The sequence below is a fragment of the Macadamia integrifolia genome, unplaced genomic scaffold (genome assembly GCF_013358625.1).
Source record: "Macadamia integrifolia cultivar HAES 741 unplaced genomic scaffold, SCU_Mint_v3 scaffold3371, whole genome shotgun sequence".
Taxonomy (NCBI): domain Eukaryota; kingdom Viridiplantae; phylum Streptophyta; class Magnoliopsida; order Proteales; family Proteaceae; genus Macadamia; species Macadamia integrifolia.
In genome coordinates, this window is record NW_024869437.1 from 8,168 (window position 1) to 19,087 (window position 10,920).

Consider the following 10,920-nt stretch of genomic DNA (forward strand, 5'->3'; position numbering starts at 1 on the left):
GATTCTGTCTGAAAATGAGGTCATAGGTCCTATTTATAGGCGATCAACAACCGACCAACAACCTTCTTTGTGGAAGGACTTGCTTGATATCTTCGCTTCGTGGTTTGTTGCTTTCAAGCCATAGTTTTCAAGCTAGCTTGTGCAATCAACGAAAAATTCCTTCGCCAGAAGTAAAGAATCAAGTCCTTCTGCCCCTATTTGAGTAAGGCGTGTGCCAAAACAACATAATACAGGATGCGTTAGCATTGTTGTTTACCTGATTTACAACCAACATGCAATTGAGCTGATCTAGAGCACTCTCTCCCGGTGGTCGAGCTGATCATAAAACACTTCTCCCGATGTATGGCCTGATGATGTTGAGCAAAGAGAGCAATTACTTTAAGAAGAACCACCTATGAAGGTCACAAAGACGTAGAAAAGTTTCAACAAAATATCAATCATCAGAGTATATGACATTCACTGAATGTGGTGAAATAGAAAATTTTGAGGAAGCTATAGTGCATGAGCAAAAGAAATACTAGAGGAAAGTGGATCCTGTATTACATTCATCGCAATCTCAACATGCTCATATATTTAATTTGGCTTCGGCCACAATCGGAGCATTCTGATGATAGAAAAGTGACAATTGCTATTGTTTTGTTTCTTTTGCATCATGTGTTGCATTCATCACAATCTCAGCATGCTCATGTATGGAACTTGGGTTTTGCCACAATCAGGGCATGTCTGATGATAGAAAATTAATGACTATTATATTAAGCATCCTTTGAATCTTTTTATTTATTTATTTATTTTGCATTTCATTGCAATCTTGGCTGAAACCATGTGTAAGCCGATGACTATTTAACATATGCTTCGTATCTCCATGGCCGAATTTTGTTTTCCCCTTCATACATCTGACACTTTTTTTTTTTTTTATCGTAAGTCGACTAGGTTATATATGTGCTATGTATTTTTTGACTAATAATCCAATCTAGTGAAATTTCTAGAATGTTACATTCCTGGAGTGTGTGAGTTGGTGATTACTTGCTCTCAATTGCCGCAGTCTAGTCCTTTCCAGAACAATACCTTCTATCGAAGAAACATGTTGTATGTTGTCCGACTGTAAATGATTCTTATAAAATACGTCATTATATTGCTTGATTGTATATCATTTTGTCAAAATACGCCTTACACTGCCAAGTTGAAATCCAGGTTTTTATTTATTTTTTAATGTGCACACGCTTGGTTATTTGCGTCTAAGGGTGAAACACGGCTGGGGTTCTTAAAACCCCAACCCAACCAAACCCAAGGTTCCCAGAACTCAACCTAGGCCCAAACCAGCCATGTTGGGCTCATGCCAACCCAACCCTAATTGGGCCAATTAGGATTGGGTTGGGTTGGGTTATTAGCCCTAAATTTTTCCAGAGTTGGATTAGTTGTAATTGACCCTATTTTTTCCATTAGTGTTTTATGCGTTAAAAAAAATAATTAAGTTAAATAAAAATAAGCACCAATAGATCAAATGATCAATATACAATTAAAATTATGAATTGTAACCCAATAATGAATGTTCAAGACCATAGTTAGCAAAAAGGGGAATGGACGGTAAGAGTTTTAAACAATGAAATTTTTTTAACGATACGATAATAAAAAATAAAAAATAAATAAAAAAAAAAGAAAGAAAAGAAAAAAGAGAGAGGGAGAGAGAACGGTAAAAGACGGAAAACATACGATACAGATTTTTAAAATGTAGATTTCAAACAAATGAGACAAAAAAAATAGTATACTCATATAAATTAAGGAATTATTACATGAATATCTGCACCTAATGTTCAAAACAATTATAATATCTAACATTAATACATATAAATCTCATGTCTCATTATAAGTTCTAAAACATATCATTGAATATCATCCAACGCCAATTCTAAATTCATAAACCACACATGTCGAAAGTCTTATGGAGCAATGTGGCTTGGCTATGACATTGTTCATCGATGTGAATATAGTTAACACACTCTAGGAGTGATGCATGTTTAGTTGGAGTTGAGAGTCATCACTTTAGAAACATTTTTTAACAAATGCATCAATTTGTAGCTCAATTTCGGGGGGATTTGAGTTGAAGGTGATGTCATAAGAAATATAGGCCGTTGAGTTAGCTTCATGTTGACGAAAGAATCAGATCGATTGGAGCTCGAGAGATAGAGATATGGTCAATTAAGTAGACATAATTATGTTCAACAATTCAAGTCTTAGAAAACACCCCAAAAAAAAAACACCCCCCCCCCCCCCCAAAAAAAAAAAAAAAGAGGAACGTGTAACACTTTTTAAACTTGTTTAGAAAGGGTTGTTTGCCATTTTCTCCGTATCTTTGGGAAGCATAGGGCAAACCGTGCATTGAACAATAAAAAAACGAAAATTCATTTAAAACAAAGTTTTAAACACGTTTTTGCTAACAATGTTCAAGACACTTAACCATAAGAATCAATGACAGAGATTTCATTATTTTGAATAAAAGCATAGAATGACAACCATAAATTATATTATATAAATTGGGGTTAAAATCAGGGCCGAGTTGGGCCGAGCTGGGCCTAGGCCTCAACCCAAGCCCTGACCCAGGTTAGTGTTTAATTTTCAATCCTAACCCATCTTTAGGGTAAAAAAAATCCTAGCTCATGCCCTGTTTGGGCTCAGGGTAGGTTTGGACTATTAGGGCCAAACTTACACTCCTATTTGCATCCTTCTAGTAATTAAGACCATGTGTTATATATAATTTTTTTTTTTTTTTTTATGGTATACCTGAGGTCTTATAAGAATACACACAGCTAGATTTTTTTCTATTTGTGCCTCCTTCAGATTGAGGACTTGTGCTAGTGATAAGGGACATTTTGGTCCAGTTGTATGGTATTTATATTCTCCTTTCACTCTTTTCTTCGTACACGAACTAGAAGACTCTTTTTATTTGTTTCCTTTTCGATATTAATGAGGAGAAAGTAAAAAAAAAGGACTTTCCAACGTGTTTTTTTTTTTAAGATCATGTATCTTGTAGGAGCATTATCTATGACTATAGATTCTAAGATTTCCCTTCAAAATTGAATAGAAAATCATTTCTTTCAAACTAAGGCACCATGTGATAACGTTTTCAAAAATGTGTTTTTCCGTTTTTCTGTGCTCAGAAATGGAAAACACCCTAAAAGTTGTTTGATAAATCTGTTTCGTTTCACATGTTTTTTGAAACATAAGTAGAAAATTATGTTATTTCTGTGTCTACAAACGGGTTTGACGAAACAAGTCAAACTTATTTTTCCGTTTCTTGGAACAATTTGTAGGTCAAAAAATCGATGGACCCCTGATGAAAAGTTGCATCTTGTCAACCCAGCATTTACCTTACCTGATGGGTTTCCAAAGTTTGAAGATTCTCCAGGGAAACGAGAAGGAATACACCGAATTTTTGTGTTGCTAGTGAAAACCTTAAATTCACATCCATTGATTCCTTTGTGGATTTCTTTCAATTCTTTTTGGGCCCTCATGAATTGATTATTGAATCGTTGCTGAGGATTGAAGTTTGAATTCCCCAGCAAAACGCACACTAACCCAAGGATTTTACCCAACCCTACTCAATTCAGGAAACAGGTTTATCAAGCACACACACAAAAAAAAAAAAAAAAATCCATTTCTGTTTCCAAAAACATGAAAAATCGTTTCTGTTGTTTCTAGACACAGAAACATTATCAAACAATGCCTAAGAATTGCTAATATGCTTTCTTTATTTGACAACTAACAGCCAACGATTTTTTTTTTTTTTTTTTTTTACCTTAGTTTCCACACTTTCTAAGTGCATGTTTAGGTAAGAGTATAGGCAAATGAATCAATGGAGGTTTAGAAAGGCAAATGAATGAAATTATTGATAGAAATTTAAACATTAAAATAACATGAAGATCATATGAATATGCAAATTTATACAACGATTACTGTTTCAAACATACCTGAATCAATGGAGGGAGAAGATTGTATGCACGGACACTCTTTTCCTTTATGGTTGTTGGTCTTGTCTACCCTCTTCAATTTTCTTAACTCTAGGGTTTCTTAGTCACAGATCTAATAGGCCAATGATGACAATATATGAGTAAGGGTTGGCATTAACCTTGCATGGGAATAAAATATCTTCTTTCCCATTAAAGAATATTAGAATCAAGTCCACATATGCAAAAACGTTCATACTATGTATCCAAAGGATATTAGATCATAGACCACACTTTCATACTATATAATCTAAGTCAGTGAGGTTAGAAGCACTTTTTTTTTTCCATCTATATATAGATTCACAATTTTTTCTTACTCCATCACCGCTCGAGTCAGCTGGTTGTGGGTTCAAGTTGGAACACCCGACTATCACTCATTGGTCTTGCGGAAGCATTGCTTGCCGTATGAGGGCTTTGGCCTTAGGACTATAATCACTACCATGGAGCATCCTTTTTTCATTACCCTAAAAATTGTATAGATTTGCATGCTCATGCATATGATCTCCATGTTGTTTGAATGTTTAAATTTCTATCAATAATTTCATTTGATTTGCCTTTCTGAACCTCATAAACTTGCTTATGAGCTTCTACAAGCAAATGCCCCATAAGCTAACCTAAACATACACTTAGGGCCCGTTTGATAACGTTTCAAGAAACGGAACGAAAAGCGTTTGATAAAACTGTTTCGTTTCACTTGTTTTTCAGAAATAGAAATAGAAATTTCTACTTATTTATGGTTCAAGAAAAGATCTAGGCGAAACACCTAGGTCATTTTGTCATTTCTAGAAACGACTCGTGGCCATTGTTTTTCACTGGTTACTATCGACTTCCAGAAACATGACTATCAAACACCTTCAATTTTGTTTCTGTTTCTAGAAACGAAAATTTATGTTTCTGCCTTTTTTGTTCAAGAAAAGGCCGAAACATTATCAAACGGTGCCTAAGGGCAGTTTCTGTTGTTTCTGTGTCTATAAACAGCAAAAACGGCTTTTCAGGTTTCCGAAAACAAAAAAAAGGATTTTTTTGTGTTTGATAAACCTGTTTCTCGAAAGGTTTTTTGTAGACATAATGCAACTAAAAACCTCAATAGTATCATCGGATGCCCAAAAGGGAGAGAAGATTCAGTTGCCACTTTTTAGGTTTAAATAGTTGAGAGATTTATTGGGCACAACAACTTTTTTTCCTCTTAAATTCATTTCTAGAAACGACGAAACAAGACGGACTTTGTTTCCTCAAAGTCGTTTCTAGAATTGTAATTAGGCATAAATTTTGATTTATGTCTCTAGAAACAGATGAAACGGAACAACTTTATCAAATACTTTTTAGGTTGTTTCTCCGTTTCTGGGAACAAAAATACGCAAAAACGGCAGAAATAGAACGTTGTCAAACGGTGCCTTAGAAAGTGAGGAAAAAGGCAAAAGGAAAAGGGAAAAAAAAAATTGTTGGAAAATATTAGAATTTATTGTGATTGATAATGCTAACTAACCAAAATCAAATAAATAAATAAAGAACCGAGTTGGAAAGTCCTTTTTTACTTTCACCTCGTTTCCTTGGCTACGGAACAGAGTTAAAGATAAAAAAGGAACAATAAAAAATTCGTGTATTGCAGAGATTTCTCTAATATTTCAATTTTGTAAATTAAAGAAGAATGAAAAAGAGGAATTTTTACTGGGATACAAGATACATCTAATTTGGGTGAAAATAGACAATTTAGGATGTAACAAAGAACTCTGAAACTATACATCCTATAGAAATAAACCTTTATAAATCAGATATCTCAGAATGGTAGTTAGAGCTTAATTACACAGATTGGCAAGAGCTTATACTACCATCGTTCATGCATTCATGGGTGTGAGCTTCTTAATATAGTTCATCTGCAATTTTAAAGGGAAACAGTTTGTTTTAACAAACACAATAACCCGAACCAGCCATACAGGCCGAAGGAAAAAAAAAAAAAAAAAAATCCTCATAATTATTAGAAAATTTACCACTGCAAAGGATCACAGAGAATAAGGAAACTTGTCTGGACGTTCTCTTCCTTTCTGAACGCCCCTTTTGAGGGGTGGATGACCGAAGGTTTCCCTGAAATTTATTAAGTAGAAAATGAAGAAAACCAAGATCATGCTTTAACTATCATTTAAGAATGTAATTTGGGTTAGGACACTTTCCCTAATAGCAAATATGAGTGGGTCCATGTAATAAAGGACTATGCATCTCTTCTTTGATCAAGTTTTAGCTAAAAGGGTGCAATGGAAGTTTGACCATTTAGATTCCTCTATGACATGCACCTACTCATGCTTGGGAAAATACTTCTTGTGACCATTAAAAGTCACAAGTCAATGATTAGATTTTGAAACTTTATATTTGCCTAGAAGGGAAAGTTCAATCATACAGGCAAAGTTGTGGCACCCTCCAAGATGATGGATTGGATCTCTTCACAGCCATTGGCAGAGACACAATACTTTCTCCAATCCTGGAGCATAACTTTGAGATCATGAACTTTTCTGTCCAGACCAGCACACCTTGGTTTAAATCCTTGCTAGTCTCACAGAATCCACCGAAGTAAGTAGTGGTCAAGAACCTCATCTTCAACCCAATTAGAGTAGTGAAAGGTTGACGCTTGATTCTGTTAAGTACATCTTGATCATGACGACCAGGATGAATATATCTAGAGAGATACCAAAACTTGTAGAACTTTATGGTCCTTTTATTCGACTTCACATAAACAAATCCTCTATTGGGATCGTTTCTTGAATCCAAGGAGTTGCCATTGAATCGATCACATGAAATCTGAAAATCTGCGTCTTTATTAAACCGTGGGAAAGGGTCTCTCAACCACATTATATCAACATCCTATGACAAGAGAAAATAGATAAATAAATAAGCGAATACATGGTGCCATGTTGGTTTTTAATACAAGTTTTAAAAACAAATTAAGATTCAAAATAACTTCAAAACTAGTTTTAATTAAAGGGGAGTTTCATAACTCTTTAAGTCTCTTTTATATGGCTTCTTAATATGTTCAGTTGCTATAAGATATTACGTAGCCTTCTCTTTTGTAGCCCCTAAAGAGAGTTAATATTTATTTAGTTTTAAGAGATCTTAATTTCTTTTGTGTAAGTTTCATTTATTCCTTATTTTTAAAGCTCTTTTGATTTCTTTCTTTTACTTCTCATCTCATTTGTCTTATAAATAGGGGAAGCTTTAGCATTTGTAAAATGATGAACAAGTCACTTGAGGAATTCAAGTGTGTGTTGTCAAGCTTTCTTATTGCTTGAGTTTTTTGTTGGATTTATATGTTCATTTTGTGAGTGTTTTGTTTTTAGTCTGAGCACAACCCTATAACATTTGAAGGGGTCTAGTAGTCTAGTGCACGATTACTGGGGGAGCCATCGGGCTATTTTATCTTGAAGGCCGATTTGCAATATTCCCGGTTGCACCATAGGGGGCATCTACGGTCTTAAGAACAGTGTCAAGTGATACGACTCAGCCCACCAATTTTTCTAACGATCTTTGTTTCAGATATCAAGAATATTTCATACAGGTGAATGATTGAAAGTTCTCTTAAAAAGAAGGTGACACTGAGGTTTGCTCTCTCAATAATCTGACACAATTTTCCCTACATGTTAGGTCCTCTTATCTCATCCATTCTTCGGCGCATGAAATTTTGTTGTTATCCAGGTTGCATGAACTCTGTCACTCAGGCTCATGGCCAAAGAAACATTTCTTTGGTTGTAAGCCTAGGTAGTAGGAAAGTTCCTGCAACTCGGATGATAGGAAAATTTTTTCTTTGGCTGGTTATGATCTCTTAAAGATGAAATACAATCTTAGAGAGAGAGACAGAGAGAGAGAGAGAGTGAGTACCGTAAAAACGAAGTTGTAACCAAGCTGAAGAACAAAGCGTAGGAAAAGAATCCTTCTCCACATCATCATCAAGTAAACAGGGGACATGAAATACTTCTCTCCGCCTGAGAAATCTTCTTCTGTTGTGAGATAAAAGCAATGAGGGTGTACGGCCAAGCAGCGATTGTAAGCCTTTTTGTCAAGAGCAACCACAACCAAATGGTTTAAAAGGTGGCGGGTTTGATTCCCAATCTGGAAGCTTTCAAGAAAGAGATCGAATATTGAACCTGGAGTTGCCCATGCTTCATTTAAAGTCGTTATGATCACAGTATTGTCTTCCATGGCAGCTTCCTTTAGAACTCTTCCCAATTTTCCTTCTCCATTTTCCTACAAAGGTAGCCACCACCACAAGTGTCACTCCACTCACATAAAGTTTTTCCTTTAATTTGGATAGTAAAGGCTGTCTAGTAATAAACATAATCTCCAAATGGAATCAGTTTTTGGTTGCTTTTTAAAACCCCAAATGCTAAGGTCACATATATGTGATGTCCCTTGTAAATCAATTGTCGTTGGATAAATTAATTTAGGGTAAATTACATCTGGGTACCTAACGTAGTTAATGTCTAGGATCTACCTTTGGGTACCTCATGTTTCAAATATTATGTTTGGGATAAGCATGATTGAGCTTGAGAAGAGTGAATGTCATCGTTAACTCTTTTTTTTTTTTTTTGGTAAAAATGTCATCATTAACTCATGTATCTTTTACTATTGAATATCCAAATACCCTTCACCATTGGGAAATAAGATTCAAAAGTAAAGAGGGAGGAAATGGCATATACAAAGAAGCAAAGAAGCACCAATGTGCTGAGCAGGTGGTGGGATGAGCTGAAGCATCATAGAAGATGCAATGGTAGACATACATATCGTCACACAAAAATCCTTCGTGAGAAGGCCGTGAGTGGCAGTGAGGATCCAACGGCTGGGGTGCATGTTAGAGCCCTCTCAACCGTTGGATCCTCACCACCACTCATCGTTCACTATAGAGGATTTGAGTCCAAAAACTCGTCAGCTGAATATCTCTTTTCTCCCTTCTGTCAATGGAGATAGAAGTGTGCATACTACAATAGACAATAGGGGATGGTTTTGCTAACATAAGCCTTTGGAATATTGGAAAATATTCCCAATAAAATGAGTAGGTGCTCCGCTACCCAAGCTTTGCAGCTAAAGAAATGGAAAGTTGAAGGGTAGTTAGACAAATACAAAAACCTACTGGGGTATTTGTGGAGTGTGGATCAGGTTCTCGTACGGGACTAATCCACACAGATGGAATCCACCACAAGGTTTTTCCTTGGGTAGATTCCACTTGTGTGGATCAATCCCATACGAGAATGGTTTTCATACTAGAACATGATTTGCTCTTGTATTTGTGAACCTAAAGGGAAAATGAACTATTCCATTTCTTTGGCTGCAAGCCTAGGTAGTAGAATTCTTTTTTTCCTTATTTTGCACTCCTTTTTACTAGGACTTGTCAACGCAATTTAGAATGCCAGACACCTACTAGGATAAGTCCTTTCATTGTAGTACCAAATAATTAAAAATATTGGAAAAAGGAGTTAAGCATAGCTCCTGTGCCCAGACGCAAACCCCTTGCAAACTAATTGGCCTGCTAATTTGTGAAAGATAAAAATCTCATCCTTGTTAATACTTTCATATGTACTCATTGATCCAACACTGCTGTAGGAGCCACACTCTCGGATAGAAAACTCTCTATCCCCTCCCTAAAATATGGGTTGGGTCTTGTGTTCTTTGCGGGGAAGCATAGCTTCCACCAGTGCCCCTACAGTTTCTCTCTACTCTGCCAATGTAAGTCATTTTACACGGGATGAAAGAGACAGACTATGGGGCAGGCTCCCCCAGACAACATTATCCTTGAAATTATTTTAACAGAAGAAATAGAGGAATTAAGGAACTCACCATGAAAGAGTCACGGAGAAGAAAGAAAGGATAGACAATGTCGCTGAGGACGAGGCAAGGGACTGCAATGGCGGTGAAAACTGGTGTTACCGTCAAAACCCACCAGTGGAGATCACCTCCACCTGTTTCTCGTCTGCCGGATTCCATCTTCATTTTGGGCGGTGTTCTTCGACGCCGAATTGATTATCTTCCTCAGCTTCACGACTTTGTCGCTGTTGTTCAAGTTGTTGTTCGAGTTGTTGTTCAAGTTGTCGCCGCCGATAACGGCGTAGACATACGAGAAAGAGGAAAGGCATCAATCTTCAGCGGCCACCGCTGAAATTGAGCCTTCCTAATTTTGTTTAGACGTCTATGGATTTGTAAAGTCAATGGAATCATTGTATTCAATCATATATACCCTCAGCTTTAACGTCAAAACGTTTTTGTAGGCTTTTCCATGGCATAGTTTTATTTAAAAAACGATATAATGGAAACATTTCTAAGTTCTAACCTGCAAAATAAAGACCATTAAATAAATGAAGGGTTGGGGTTTTCTGGCCGGTCACCCCATCTAGGAATCTCTTGAGGGGTTTCTTTTCCATCGGATCTGAAACACACAGATATGATGTGTTGATTTAGAATAAAACAATATACAATAGTATGAAATACAATTACGTAGTCTGTATATATGTATGCTGGAGAGTGAAGAAATCGAAACATCAGAACCCCCTTTTCCTCTCAAAGGCCCCATTTACTCCCTGACCTCAGTTCCCACAGGTTTTTCTTCCCTTGGTCCGGCAGCTCTCGTCGTTGGCCAGAGAATTATCCCCTTCCTTGAGATTGAAGTATTGGGACTGAGTTACTCAAAGCGCACTGAGTGAGAGAGAGAGGAGCCGGATCAGATTTTTGACGTTGCCGTTGCTGTCCACGAGCCACCATTGGTCGCTGCTTGCACGTAATCTCTGCCTCTTACCATCTAGGGTTTACAATTTTTGGTTTTCCCTTCCTTTTTTTTTTTTTTTTCCAATAGTTATTGATTTTCCTTTTTCCCTCTATATATGGTTCTTGATATCTACATTTTAATCTCAAACTCCCTAAATTTATTCTTTGCTTTCTTCTAATC

The 10,920-nt window shown here is 36.4% G+C and overlaps 1 pseudogene; it reads right to left on the reverse strand.

Moving 5' to 3' along the window:
• Nucleotides 1–5,604: 5,604 nt before the first annotated feature.
• On the reverse strand, nt 5,605–10,842 carry LOC122068083 (annotated as a pseudogene).
• Between the last annotated feature and the right edge of the window lie 78 nt (nt 10,843–10,920).